We start from the raw sequence: 15,208 nt of genomic DNA on the forward strand, positions 1-15,208 counted from the left end.
CACCAACAATGCACCTGAACACACCTCGTTTTCAGACCAGCATGCCCATGGGCAAACAGATGAGCGCGAGTGCATTTGCTATTTAAACAATGTGGCGCTGGATGTGAAAATGATGGCAAACTGAAACTTGCAAAAACCACTTGTGTCGCGCCTGGCGTCGCATTTCGCCGGGTGTATGATAGGGCCCTATAAGTGCACCACAGGAAACATTATAAAACAATAAAACAATGCAGTTCATTACCACTTTAAGATTTAATTCAATTGTTTTCATTCAACAGAATATCTTGGAGTTTGTTATGCAGTCTAATGAAATTATCTTTTTCAGGAAATAAATAAATACAGAATATAGCTGTCTTGTCAGAGCCGATAGCCTCGTTGGCACTTTACGATGTATAATAATAATTTGTTACATTTATATAGCAGCACTTTTCTCTGCAATCAAAGTGCTTTACATGGAAGGGGGCAGGGCCGTGCACAGGGGGGTGGCCTGGTGGCTAGAGCCACTGCCCTCTGCCCTCATCAGCTGAGGTGCCCCCCTCGTTACCATCCCCGTTAGTCATTATGAGTCAATGCGCTATCTGGAAAGCGGAGACGACAGTTCCAGAATGTCGTTGCATTAACAGTTTGCATTAGAATCCACATTACAGACAGTGGTTAATCTCCGCGGAATTAATATTTTGGTAGTTTGTTTTTTGTATTTCTGTCTGTAATATTTTGCTCCTGGTCTTCTAATAGTGTTAACAACTTACAAAATCCACGTTTGAAAGAGAATTAGAATTCTTGTCTAATCAAATTTTTGTACCCGATCTGATCTAATATAAATAACAATTTGCTGTTGATGGCACACTTTGTAGAATTTTATATATATATATATATATATATATATATATATATATATATATATATATATATATATATATATATATATATATATATATATATATATATATATATATATATATATATATATATATATATATATATATATATATATATATATATATATATATATATATATATATATATATATATATATATATATATATATATATATATATATATATATAAAATAACACCACATATGTTTACCCATCCCCCACCCCATAAACTGTTACAGAGTGTATAAATTACTTTTGATATAATTCTTATTACTATTTATATATATTTTAAAGTGTCATTAATGTAAATTACAAGATAAAATATTCTACTTAATTTTATTTTGACAATTTAGTAGAATAATTAAATATCTGATAACAGAAAAATCTGAATTCCAGTAAAAGAGATTCATCTGAAAAATTGTAAAATTGTTTTATGACTTATGTACAAGCATTTGAATATTTACTTATTTGATTGTCCATATTTTAATTGAAGATATGTCATAATAAAAAAAAAAGACATAACAGATTTTGTCATCATAGAATTAACTCAATTAACCTATAGGTTTCAATGAAAGTGAAGATGCTTGAAATGTACATCTAATTAATGAAAATATTAAATAATAACCCTGTTCATTCCAGTATTACATGGGGCCTTCTGTGCCAAATATGGCTGGGTCATCTTACCCCAAGGGTCAAATTTTATCGTTTTACTTCAAAATAAAAGCTATAACATTTACTCCACAAATCCAAAATTAACAAATAAAACTTTTGATATTCAACATAGTACAATGTCATAGATCACTATTTTCGAGAGACACAAAATTAGATTAAAACTGTTTTGACTGACTAAATCTCACAAATGTTGATATTCAGATGAAATTACAAAATTAAAATGGCATAGTCATTCATCAAAAGTGCTGATATGAGAGTTTGTGTCATCTATGGTCATGAGGAAAAATTTGGGCTCAGAGAGTGAGGGATAGCCCACTGAGCATCAGCCAAATCAGACAGTTAAAGTCTGGCAGTAAAGGAATAGTAAGTGGGATCATTTGTATTGACTAACCCCCAATCCTCACCCTCAACCCCACCCCAGTGCCCCTTTTTTTGGTTTGGGCCACTGCCCCTCAAAATGTCTGTGCACGGCCCTGGAAGGGGGGAATCTCCTCAACCACCACCAATATGCAGCATCCACCTGCATGATGCGATGGCAGCAATAATGCTCCAGAATGCCCACCACACACCAACTTATTGGTGGAGAAGAAATATAGTGAAGAAGCCAATCAATATATATGCTGATGATTAGGAGGCCACAATGATGGACAGAGGCCAATAGGCGTGTTGACTCCGATTGTTCGAATATTACAATTAAATAATACTTAAATCGATATGTCATCCTCAATAAACCCGTCTCCAGTGTGTTGCCTCCGATTATTCAAATATTGCACTTTAATAATTATTTAATCAACATCATCCTCAATAAACCCGTCTCCAGCATGTTGCCTCCGGTCCTTCGAATATTCCGATCTATTATGACCTTTGACCTGTAAAGCTGCCAGAATAATAATAATAATAATAATCATACGCTGTTTGTTAATTGGCCAGAGGAGAACTGGCACCCCGACTGAGCCTGGTTTCTCCCAAGGTTTATTTTTCTCCATTAGGTCACCTAATGGGGTTTTGGTTTCCTTGCCACTGTTGCCTCTGGCTTGGCGTGCTCAGTTGGGGACACTACATTTTTTCAACTATACATCGAAATAAATTAATAAACTAAATTAACCATATAAACTGATCTAATTATTGATATAAAGCCCACACTGTCACTGTATGATAATTGAAATGAACTGATGACATCAGCGTTTTCTCCAGAATGGCTATACAGCTGAATAAAATTATGCTGCATTATTTTCCTGTTTAACACTGTAAAGCTGCTTTGAAACAATCTACATTGTTAAAAGCGCTATATAAATAAAGTTGACTTGACTTGACTTGACAATAGGCAAATGTGGGTTAAACCCCTACTCTTTTTTTTTCCCGAAGGACATCCTGTGATTTTTAATGACCACAGAGAGTCAGGACCTCGGTTTAATGTCTCATCCGAAGGGAGGTGCTTTTTGACAGTATAGGGTCCCCATCACTATACTGGGGCTTTAGGACCCACACAGACCACAGGGTGAGCACCCCCTTCTGGCCTCACTAACACCTCTTCCAGCAGCAACCTAGTTTTCCCAGGAGGTCTCCCATCCAGGTGCTAACCAGGCTCTACCCTGTTTAGTCTTGGGCTACAATGGTTGAATTGGTATGGTTCAATTGGATCATTGAAGGTCAGCAGCAAAGACATTGGTAATTAAATGCATAAATTACAGGCTTATTTGTGTTATTTAACATATTTAATTACTGCAGGTTTGCATAATATTTTTTATTTGACTGTTGTTATTCATTTTGAGGAACACTGAATCTGTTTTCGTGCAAGTGAGATGAGTAAATATATGCTTACATTTAGTCTACGTAGAACTACAATAAGCATCATGTTTACACAGCGCACACTTACTCCTGATTTCTCAACATGGGGACTGGAGAGATGTCAGTCAATAAATAACAAATCAAAGTAAATTGCATTACTTTTTCAAATAAGTAACTTGGACATTTTGTTGTAAATTTAAAAGTAATGCATTGCTTTAGTAATCTGATTACGTAAATGACGTTACTTGTATGTACTACTCCTAATACTGTCACTGCATGAAAAAAGGTGTATCCGGACCAGGATACTCCTGTATACACTGCTGAAATTCGGAAGAATCCAGGAGTATACTGGCCGGATAGGTCAAATTCCATGGATCCGTATATGTCCGTATACATCCGAAATGGTACCAAATCGGATGTATGTTGTGGCCGTATACTCCCATGCTACAGCCATTTGTTGCCATGGCAAATAATCCCATCAAGTTTTTCCCAGGAGACATTTTCACACCTCTAAACAGCTTTGCCTTCCACCCCCTATTGGTCCTTCATCTCAAACTGGATTGGTTGTTTTTTTTAAAACCACTCCCAAAACCCAGACTGCTATTGGATGACAGGACGCATTGAAAACCCAGTCAAGTGACTTTATTGGTTACTTCTAAGGCTAAGGGTGGGCTAGGTTTTGTAGCATAGGGACTTGATTGGTTATAGGCCAGCTATGCAGATTTTGCTCATTAATATATATATATATATATTAATATATATAAATATATATATATATATATATATATATAAAAATAATCCCCTCTCCCTCCCAAAAGAAAAACACACACAAAACAATTTGAGAAAGTCTGAAATATTTATTAAAAAGGTATAAAAAAAAAAACACATTCTTAACAGCATTATAAAAGAACATTAAAACAATGGTGAAACAAAAACAAGTTAACTAAATGTATTTAAAAGGGATGCAAATGTAAAGGAACAAATGTAAAAATATAAACAGTCCAAAGAACATAAATATACGTTAAAATGAATTGGTAAAGAAACAAAAAGGGGAAAAAAATGAATTTAAAAGACAGAGATGTAAAGGAATAAAATACACAGTGAACATAAAAAGGAAAAGAATAAATATACAAATTAAACAATATAAAATGAGAACAATACATTTATAAGACAAAAAAAGTGTATATAAAATATATTAAAATACATATAAATATTCCAAGTAAACAATATAACCAAATAAAAAGAACAAAGAGCATTATAAACATACATTAAAATGAATGGGGGAAAAGATAAGTGAACAAAATGTTTCTAAAGGAAGGCGACGTAAAAGGAACAACAATACAAAACGTGGAGATCAAAAGCAACATGGACATCTAAAAAGGAACAAACATACAAAGTATACAATATAAAACGAGACAAAGAAATCTATAAATTAAAAAGTGTATATAAAATATATGTAAATGTTCTATATATGGGAACCAATAAAAGTATAAGTATATAAACATAGGAATAAAGAAAATATAAAATGGAACAATTGAATATTAAAATTATAATTATAAAATAATTGTGACCAACTGTAACACAATGTTGTTTGAGTTTTGAAATTTTTTTCAAACTGGCATGATGGGCTGGTGATGTGACATGTAGTGTGGGTCAGTCTAGTCTGGTTTGTAGTAGCTAGCCTAACCAAGCCTTCCATCAACAACAGCATCATCTTCATCTTCATCAGGTCTATAGTTGCGGTCTACCACAGGTTCTGTGTTGGTTTGTGCAACCCTGGACCTGGTCTCCAGCAACTGCAAAACATGACAGTAAATTAACCACTAAAACTCAGAGAGGAGTATAGTAACATTCTGGAGGGAAAAAGCTTAACCGGTTTCTTAACTTACCCGTCTCTTTCTCTGACGGTTCTGTGTGATGTTCTTCATAGTGTTTCTTTTCTGGGCCTTTTCAGACTGAGCCAAAGAATACTTCCTCAGCAAAGTCTCACAAAATAAAATACATCTTGAGACCTGCCAAATAATACATTAATAATATATAGTTAATGCCAATAAAAGTAAGTAAAACAATTCAATTAAAATGTATTTGTATAGCGCTTTTCACAATACATATTCAGGGTTTTTCCTCGGTCAAAAATGGTCTTCGGTGGTGGCTGACAGACATGGTCATCCATACACACACATACGCACGGTAAAAAAAAAATACCCTACCCACATGATCTGCAAGCGCAATACTGACAATAAATTTGAAATAAATTCAAAGAAAGTTTGTAACTTTTGCTTATCTTATTTTGATACCTTGATGTTTGTTTTTGTTCCTCATTTTTACACTATTTACTGATAATTGTTTCGGTAATCATATCAATATTAAAAAAATAGTATTAAAAAAAAATGAACAAATAGCCTAATTTTCTGCCATATACAATCAGCTAGCTAACAACAAATTTGTTCTGGGTTCACCTCACTCCAGTCTAAACTAAATGATTTTAGGCTATTTATTTTACTACACATTGTCCACATAAATAAGCTGAAAGACTGTTGATAATTAAAAATAATTCTTACCATCCACTCTTGCTAAAGTGGGTAAGCACACTTGTGTTCTCATTTCAGGTGTTGTTCTGAGTAAATGATTAAACTAATTCGTGAGTTCAGTGTTGGACAGATCAGTTCTAACCAGTCGTTAAAATGATTCTGTTCAAAGGAGTCATTAGGTGGCGAATCGGACATTAGCAGACGCGTTGTGTGTGAATCCCGTCTTTAGAAAATCGCGAAAGATTTGTCAAGACACAGAAAACACTTCATAACCGGATAGGATTTGTTTCCTGTTTATTTAAAGTATGCTTTATGTCAGCTGGTCAGAGAATCAGTCAATGTTTTTTGAGCGCATTTCACACCCAGCGGTAATTAAAGGAAGACGTCTGATAGCGCCACATGCAACATGGATTCGGTCTTCCGACCTTTTGATTTTGATTAACGTAATATGTGAAACATTAGAAAGCTAAGAATGCTTATTTTGAAGACAGAGAGCGTGCGAGCGGGGTAGGAGCTCACTGGTCGTTCTCTCTGTCACTCAGTTAACTCAAGTGCAGCAGTCCTCTACTACATCAATCATAAATCACAATAACTCAACAAATAAGGCTTTGGCGGGACAAAAATTTGTTTTGGCGGCCGGCAAAAAATGTTCAATGTAGGAAAAACCCTGATATTGTTTCAAAGCAACTTCACAGAAAATGCATGCGTCTACATTACAGAAAAAAACAGAGAACATTAAAATAATGACAACATTTTTAAGATTACCTTTTACACATTCAGGGTCAACATCTGTAAAAGTTCTTCAGGATCATGGATCCAAAACTTCTGGATCATGAGGGGGGAAGAAACATGCACACACACAAATGAATATTAATTTGTTTGATAAAAAATTAATATTAATTATCAACTTACGGACATGGACTTGCAAAACATACTCACCAGGCCCATACAAAAACTTTACAGTAGATCCAAAATCCTGGTTTGCCTATAATTCTTCAGTCCAAGTATGGTGTTTTCCTGTCCTCTCTGCAGAACAAGTGTAAGTTACATGATCTCAGATTATTCATTCCAAAGCTCTGTTACATTTTATGACAAGCTTGATCTTAAAACTAGCTGACAGTAGGGATGGGCATTATGACCATATAATTATACATACATGAGAAATTATATTTTACAATAACGATATCACAATATATTTATTTTGATGGATATTTTATTAAAATGCTACAGAATAATACTGCTTTAAAAGTCTTCACTGTATGATATTCAATTAATTAATATCACATGATTCTTAAAGAAGCAGAAGGTCTTCTCTATCTCTTTTGTTTTATTAAAATGATGACAAAGCTGCAGCCCCTTTAAGAACGGATGCACAGAATGACACACATCCGGGTTTCCCCACGTTAACTTGAACTGTTTAACGTACTTAAGACATAACTGACTGTTTAAATCAAGTGAATACCTCACATGACAAGGTTTCTGAGATAATTGTGTGCATTTTACAGAAAGATAATTGATTTCGGGATCGCCTGCTGTCTGAGAGAGGCTTATTTTAACACATGCATGTCCCGTTCATTATTCTACATTCATGCATGTTTCCTTGTCAAAATGTCAAAAAGTTTTAGTACAGTCAGTGCTGCGTTATATACGCTATATTCCCATTCCGCAATATAAAACGGTAATGTTAACGTTTACAGCAAAATCACTAACAATAGTCAGTATCATCAGATCGCCATAACACCCAGCCCTATCTTAACAATATTACAACAAAACACAGAAACAGAATATGTAAGTTAATCACGATTAGCATATGACTTTAATGCACTAACGTTATATATCTTGATAAGCAGTAGAAAAAATATAAAGGGGTTTACGTTACCTTCTGCCGTCTGCTGTCCGCCATTGGAAACTTAGTCTGTTCGTATTCATGTTTTTTCGTTCTCAGTCGACATCCCACAATCAAAATTCGTCCAAAATAAGATTTTAACAGGTTTAAAATGATCCATGCAATGCCATTAATGGACAGAAGAAGCCGTCCTGTTGAAGATTAGAAGCCGCGCGATCGCGTCGCGTCCCCGCGAGCCACGAGCAACGAGCAACTCCAACGGCAACGGGTGTATAATTCAAACTGAAGGCGCGCACTGTCATTGGTCAGATTTCTGGATGACGTTCAGATTGACCAATCACGCTCAAAAGAACACGGAAAGACAGCAAGTAGCCTTGCAAATATAGAAAAAAACTTGTTTAAAACAACAGTTAGAAAATGTGTATATTTATTTTTATTTGCTGTTATATTTAATGAATTGGTCAAATGTTGTTTTGTGGTGTGGGCAGAGGCCTGGAAGTTTCAACCTGTGCAGATTTGCAGTGCAGATTTGTACTCTTTAAAAACAATTATTGTTTGATATTTAGTTTGCTATATATTTTGTTATATTTGTATCCAGAATTGAATGTAAAACCAGTTTGAATGTAAAAATACACCTTCACTGTAAAACAGAAAATTAAAGTAAAATATCTTAATTTAAATAAGGAAAAATCTGTAAACTAATAGTGTTTTCTCTAAAACGTTTAATGTAAATTTCTGTGAAGTTTTTTAACTTTATTTGACTTAAGATATTTGACTTATTTTACGGTTTTTGTTTTGCAGCTGTAGCTGCGTTTTTTTTTTTAGGTTTTTATTCTTACAGTGTAAATATAAAACTAATAAGATTTACTTTAAAATGACAAAGAATAATGTTAAATTGTTAGTATGGACATAAACATAAACCTTTAATATAATGAGCTAAATATTGTATTACAGTTGTTAATATACAGATATTGTTTGTAATTTTGCATGAATTTGTTATTTATGAAAACAGAAAAATAATACAGTGATGTTCCTGTATAAAAAAATGAGAATTACTGTAATTTGTCATTAATGATATAATCCTTAAAATAACAGTCAAGTTGTTTATTTAGATATTGTTTGTAATTTTACATTGTTTTAAACATAATTCAAAATTACAAGAAAATACTGTAAAAAACTGACGTTTTTTTCTGTAAAATTAGGATTATTTTTATTGGTTGCCTTATTTTTATTGGTAACCTTATTGGTTGCACCTACATCTATTGTGAGTGGTGGATTTCAAACCTAAAAACGCCCCTCTTTTGCAGCGTGTTAAAGTTAAGAATCTTGGAGTGACACTTTTTGTTAATAGTTGCAGAGCTGAAAGATCTGCTTGTGTTTCTGTGTTTCTTGAGCAAGTGAATCCCTGCTCTTTTTTATTCCATATTTTTATTTTGAGCATATCAGTTTTTGGTGTTTTTAAAACAAACTTTTTCATTTTCCACATTTCATCTCCTTTTTATTTAATTCTATTATTGCCTACAATTTGTAAAACTTTGCAAAAATTGTTTGGGGATAGTCTAAAATGTTTGGTTAATTATCCTTTGTTAATTCCATTACATTTCTTTGTTTATTTCATTACATATTCAGATTTTTTTGTGAACGTATATGTTCAGACAGGGTTTTTATTTTGTACTGTTTTTATAAAAAATATTTGATTTAGAGACTCTTTTCATGCAGTGGTTTTAAGGCCCTGACACACCATTCTGATGGTTTGGCCCAGACCCAGGCAACGTGAACCAACCCCACAGTCGGCTTTAGTCATTGCTAGTTCAGTTTAGTGTTTCAGGGCCTTAAGAATTATTTTTTCTGTGTAAAAAGCTTGTTTGCTGTAGCCTACAGTAGACCAGAGATAATTCTCAATCCTGAAGTGCTCCCCTGCCCCCCTCCTTCTGAGAACAGCCAGCACAAGTGTCAGTCATTAACATATGAAAGGTCTTCTTCACACCTAACAGTCTTCAGTCCTAGCACACCCAGCAGTGTTTCAGCTGTATATGTCCGTGAAATTTCACGGATTCCTGTATACGTCCGCATACGTAAGGTTTCCGGGTTTTTCTGGAAATATACTGTTCCGTGTTACTCTGATCCGCTTTTTCCCACATACATCCGGTAAACATCAAATTACACAGGAGTATACCATGCCCGGATAGTGCCGGATTTCAGTGTTTTCATGCAGTGTGTTGGACAGGCATGCAAAAACATGCCAGAGATAAACATTGCTAGAAGTAGATGTTAGTGACAGGTCTAATGTGAGATATTTCACTGCACAGGGATCAGACACTCTTATTTATTTATTTCATATCGTCTTTAAAACATCCATATCTCTGAGGGGTACGACAGAGACTTCATCTTTATATTGAAGTCAAGGACAGGTTCTATTTTAATAAATGTCCCTGGAGAGTTCATACCACTGTCTCTTAGGAGGGTGTCACGGTAGCAATCATTTTCAGGGTGTGTAGCTGAATGAACACTCAAAGGAGCAGGGAAATGTGTGCACAAGCATGGGAATAATCTTCTTAAATGAGGTTGGGGGCATATTTTTTTGCTCTTTGAGCAGCGCTCACTATCATCACGGTAGTTTGCACAAGATAATTTACAGTACTTTCAGCATTATGTGTGATGTGATATTGAGCTTGCTAAAACATAATTTCTCAAAATTGAAATTCTTGAGACAGGGACTGTCATATCTCTCTCCATCTTTTAACGCCAGTAAATAATCTTACTACCATAAGAATTTTGATGAAAATGCTAAGTTTTCTTTGGCAGAAAGTAGGCCTATTCTCTTTAGGGTACAAAATAGGGCCTGAAACTCTTAAACAACAAATGGTCAGTGAAAAGAGGTGCTTAAAATGTAGGTCATTATGCTCAGAAGGTCAAACTAAATATTAAATGAGCTGTTTTTTAGTATTTTTTATTAATACATTTTATTCATTTCAGATTATCTCTAAATACAGTTTAAAAAAATATATATATTTATTTTATAGCAGTAAACATTCAATTCAATTATGTGACAAAATGGATAGGCTACTGTTGAGTAGCTTTTCAATCAAACGTTCTAGGCTCCTATATCTCTTTCTATAGCGTTGTCAGTTAAATCATTCTAGTGAATGGGTTTTTAGGCCACGTTAATAATATTATTCATTCTGCGTATTTTCATTTACAAAACATAAACCATCTTCATCCTTACATCGAACAGCACTGCTATCTGTGTACATGCCACGTCACTTACAGATTATTGCTCTTCTCTTTGGTCTTCCTTCTAAATTTCTACATAGACTGCAGCTGGTCCAGAATTCAGCAGCACAAATTATTTCTAGAACCTCTCTCATAGAGCATATTTCTCCAACACTTGCACTGGCTTCTGGTAAAATATTGAATTTCAACATTTTGCTCCTTACTGACAAGGCTCTTGACAATCTAGCTCCTTCATATCTTTCTGATCTTCTTCAAATTTATGTTCCTGCCCGTACTCTCAGATCTTCTTTATCAATTTTTTTAGTCTAACCACGCATTTGCCTGAACATACTGTAGTTATGCTGCCCCTCAATTGTGGAACTCCCTTCCCCTGGACATTTGTAACAGCATCAGTTTTCACACTTTTAAATCTTGTCTTAAAACTCATTCATTTAAACAGAGTTTTTATGATTGCACATGTTTTGCAGTGTTGGCAAGTCAACGGTTTTCCTGCGGAATTGGGCTAGTTGTTGCCATGGGTAAAAATTGTTCCACAGGTTGATTTCCGCCCCTGTAAGTATAAGATTTCGGCACTCCAACACCCCCAATAAGTGGAGAATTCAGCCGGCCAATGGAGAAATCACATTGAGCTATTTTTGGGCTACTTTTGACTGGCCATTGGGCTACTTTTGTTGGAATATCTCATTCTTAAGTTTCTAATGTATATTACATCCTTTGCCTGTTGTTATACTGATGTTTTTAGAAAGATTTGTAAGGTGACCTTGAGTGTAGTGAAAGGTGGCTACAAATTAAATGTATTATTATTATTATTAGTCATAAACTGCCGCCTCTCTCTGTACCATTTCAAAGTCTGATTCATTTTAGGGAATCGGTTCATCCTAAACAGGCATCTGTCTCATATGTAGCATTGAAAGTCCATTTTGAAAGTAAATTTTCGAGAATCTTTTTGTTTGCATGGTTCAATAACTGATTAAAAAGTGATTCACAGATTTGAGTCACTGTACTATGTACTGTTTTCTATGGTTATGCAAGTCTTTTTTGTGGTAGTTAGTATAAATGTACCTGTTTGATTGAGATTTGATTGAGAGTGTGTTAAAAAAATGTTCAACAATTGTACCTTTTTAGGGGTACAACAGCTTGTCACTGGGGCAGTACCCTTAAAAGGATATCTGTGTACCTTTTTTACCCCTAAAAAGTTCATAGTAGTATCTTAAGGTACACTATATTGCCAACTGTTTTGGGACGTCTGCCTTTAAATCCACGTGAACTTCAATGACATCCCATTCTTAATCCGGAGGGTTTAATATGGAGTTGGCCCACCCGTTGCAATCATAACAGCTTCAACCCTTCAGGGAAGGCTTTCCACAAGGTTTAGGAGTGTGTTTATGGGAATTTTTGACTATTCTTTTAGAAGCGCATTTGTGTGGTAAGGCACTGATGTTGGATGAGAAGGCATGGCTTGCAGTCTCTGCTCTAATTAATCTCAAAGGTGTTTTATCGGGTTGAGGTCAGGACTCTGTGCAGGCCAGTCAAGTTCCTCCACACTAAACTCGCTCATCCATGTCTTTATCGACCTTGCTTTATGCACTGGAATGCAGTCATGTTGGAACAGGAACGGGCCTTCCCCAAACTGTTCCCACGAAGTTGGGAGCAGCAAATTGTCCGAAATTGTCCAAAATGTCTTATGCTGAAGCATTAAGAGTTCCTGTCACTGGAACTAAGGGGCCAAGCCCAACCCCTAACCCTACACCCTCCACCAAACTTTACACTTGGCACAATGCAGTCAGGAAATTAGCATTCTCCTGGCAACCGCCAAACCCAGACTCATCCATCGGTTTGCCAGACAGAGAAGTGTGATTCGTTACTCCAGAGAACACGTCTCCACTTCTCTAGAGTCCAGTGGCGGCGTGCTTTACACCACTGCATCAGACGCTTTGCATTGCACTTGGTGATGTAAGGCTTATACTCTAAGGTACTAATATGCACTTTTAAGGGTACTGCCCCAGTGACAAGCTGTTGTACCCCTAAAGGTCAAATTATTACACATTTGTGTTTTTGAGAGTGTAGCTACTTTATGCTAGATTATGTTTATGTTAGATAATAGTTTATGAAACATTTTTAAGAGATCTCTGTACTGTATTTATTCTGGGGAATTACAAAACATTTATGCTGTGATCAATAGCAAAAGAATGCTTGCAAGTTAATTCTTGATAATTAGTAAATTCTTAATCTTGGGAATTCAATTTATTGGATTCATTATTATTTGATTCATTTTCCAGCCATTTATAGGGTCTCAGATCTGTAGAGTGAGGAAAGGCATAGCACTTTTCTTGACAAAGGAAGGTAAGTCCAGAGGTGTAAGTGAGTAATATTACACAATTCTGTAATTTCTTCACACCAGTCACTTTTGTCTGATTGTGTGACATTTATTTGCAATAATTGTATGATTGGTTTGGTTGAGCTGGGAGCTCTTTCACAGCAATCCTACCCATCGCTTGCATTGTTCTGCTATTAGCCAGCTAAAGCAGGAGAGATTATAGCACTAGTGTTTTAAAACAGGCGTGTAATTGGCTATTTCCAGTATAAATAAACCTCTAGCCCAGGGAATGCTTTGACCTCTATAATGTTCCATGTGTGAAGGGAATGGAAAGCCTTTGTGGGTACTTTTTGCATCATTCCCTGAGAAAACATGCCACCTGCACATGAACTGTTAAATGTTTTCCTGAGAAGATCACATTCTGGCCTATATTGGTGCTGATTCCTAGCATGCTCAAAGAAACATAAAGGTGATGAAATGATTTTGTAGTCATCAACAGAAAATCGACCCTGTTGGTCCCCTAAGTGAGCCTTGGAAAATTAGATTGCTGAAATGATATCATGAAAGCTGCCACAACGACTTCTGCTTGGCAGTTCACCAAAGCCACTGCAGACATAGCCTAACTCCCAGTGGTCTTCAAACATTGCACAGAATTTTTTAAGAAGGAATATATCTCTAGGAGAAATAATGTTCAGGAAAGGAGACCATGAAGCCCATTTTAATAACCAATATACTGTAGAGGAATGGCACTTGCTTTCAATGTTATAAGTGAGAAGACAGTAAACACAGTTTGAGTGACTGTGAAAAAAATGCTTTTCACCAGCATACAGTCCAGCTAGGATAATTTTCTTATTGAGACAACAGCCTTCTAAAGGCTTACACATACTATTTTTGACTACATTGATACTTGTAAGTGAACTGTTTTAACCATGGCAGTGCTGTTTTTTTAAACTAGCATTGTCACTATTTTTCATTATTATCCGGGTTATTATCCTGCTTATGGCTACTTACCAAATGAATTAATACATGGATGAATTGAATTAGCTGTATATCATCGCTGATGGGCGGAAGCCGTTTCCAAAACCATTACAGGAAATAGAAAAAAACACTATATAAACAATTTGTCAATTTATATTGTAGCTTTATATATGGTCAGAGACACTTTCATGAGTCAGTGCTTACAAACTCCTGATACCACAGTGTGTATTTTTTTTCTGTAAAAATACCTGTCCTGTGGTTTTGATTTTCATATTTCAGTTATACTGCAGCTATTTTGAGTCATTCTACTGCCTCCCACTGCAGAATGAGTAAGATACCTTTACTGAGAATCCCAGTGTGTTAATTTATAACCGGGGTTGTGTTGGGTCGTATATTACATCACATAATACCAACACAACTTACAAAACTTTATGTGCTGAACCCCTTTTAACTTTAATTACAGCTGTAGGGGTATTTTCTGCTTATACTAGCACCCTCCGTACAACTTTTGCCTCATTTATTTATCAGTCTTAATAAGGAAAAGAGTAACTGCAAAAGTTCAAATTCAGGCAGTCCAACAAATCACAGAACCGCGTAGACTCTCACAACTCAAACCCATTATGTTGATCATTAGCTTCATGATAGCAACATTTCTTCCTCCTAACTAGCCTCACATTTGTCTATGCCACAGTGGTCTTGCTGTGGGTAGAAGCAAAAGTAAGGTGTGAAATTCTGAGCCACTTTGAGCAAACTGTGATCGCCTTATCAGTGGACCCTTTTTAATAGGATTTTCTACTCTGCCCGCCAGTGCTGTTTTGCTGCTTGTTGTCTGGGTGTCTCAACTCCTGCTAACATGCAAAGTTTGTTCCTTGAGAAAGAGAAGATTAAAGCAAACAGCACATAGTTCAGATGGGGTCTTGGTCCTCACTTTATCTCTCTGCATAAACAGACATGCATTATGTTT

The 15,208-nt window shown here is 35.5% G+C and overlaps 1 long non-coding RNA gene across 1 annotated transcript; it reads right to left on the reverse strand.

Annotated features, from left to right (window-relative positions):
* Positions 1-5,020: 5,020 nt before the first annotated feature.
* On the reverse strand, positions 5,021-7,147 carry LOC307129036. Its single transcript, XR_013816843.1, has 4 exons — positions 6,809-7,147; positions 6,635-6,694; positions 5,228-5,350; positions 5,021-5,134 (listed from the first exon to the last, which is right to left on the reverse strand). It is a non-coding gene; the product is annotated as an uncharacterized lncRNA (long non-coding RNA).
* Between the last annotated feature and the right edge of the window lie 8,061 nt (positions 7,148-15,208).

This window comes from Gobio gobio (genome assembly GCF_949357685.1).
Source record: "Gobio gobio genome assembly, chromosome: 7".
Classification (NCBI taxonomy): domain Eukaryota; kingdom Metazoa; phylum Chordata; class Actinopteri; order Cypriniformes; family Gobionidae; genus Gobio; species Gobio gobio.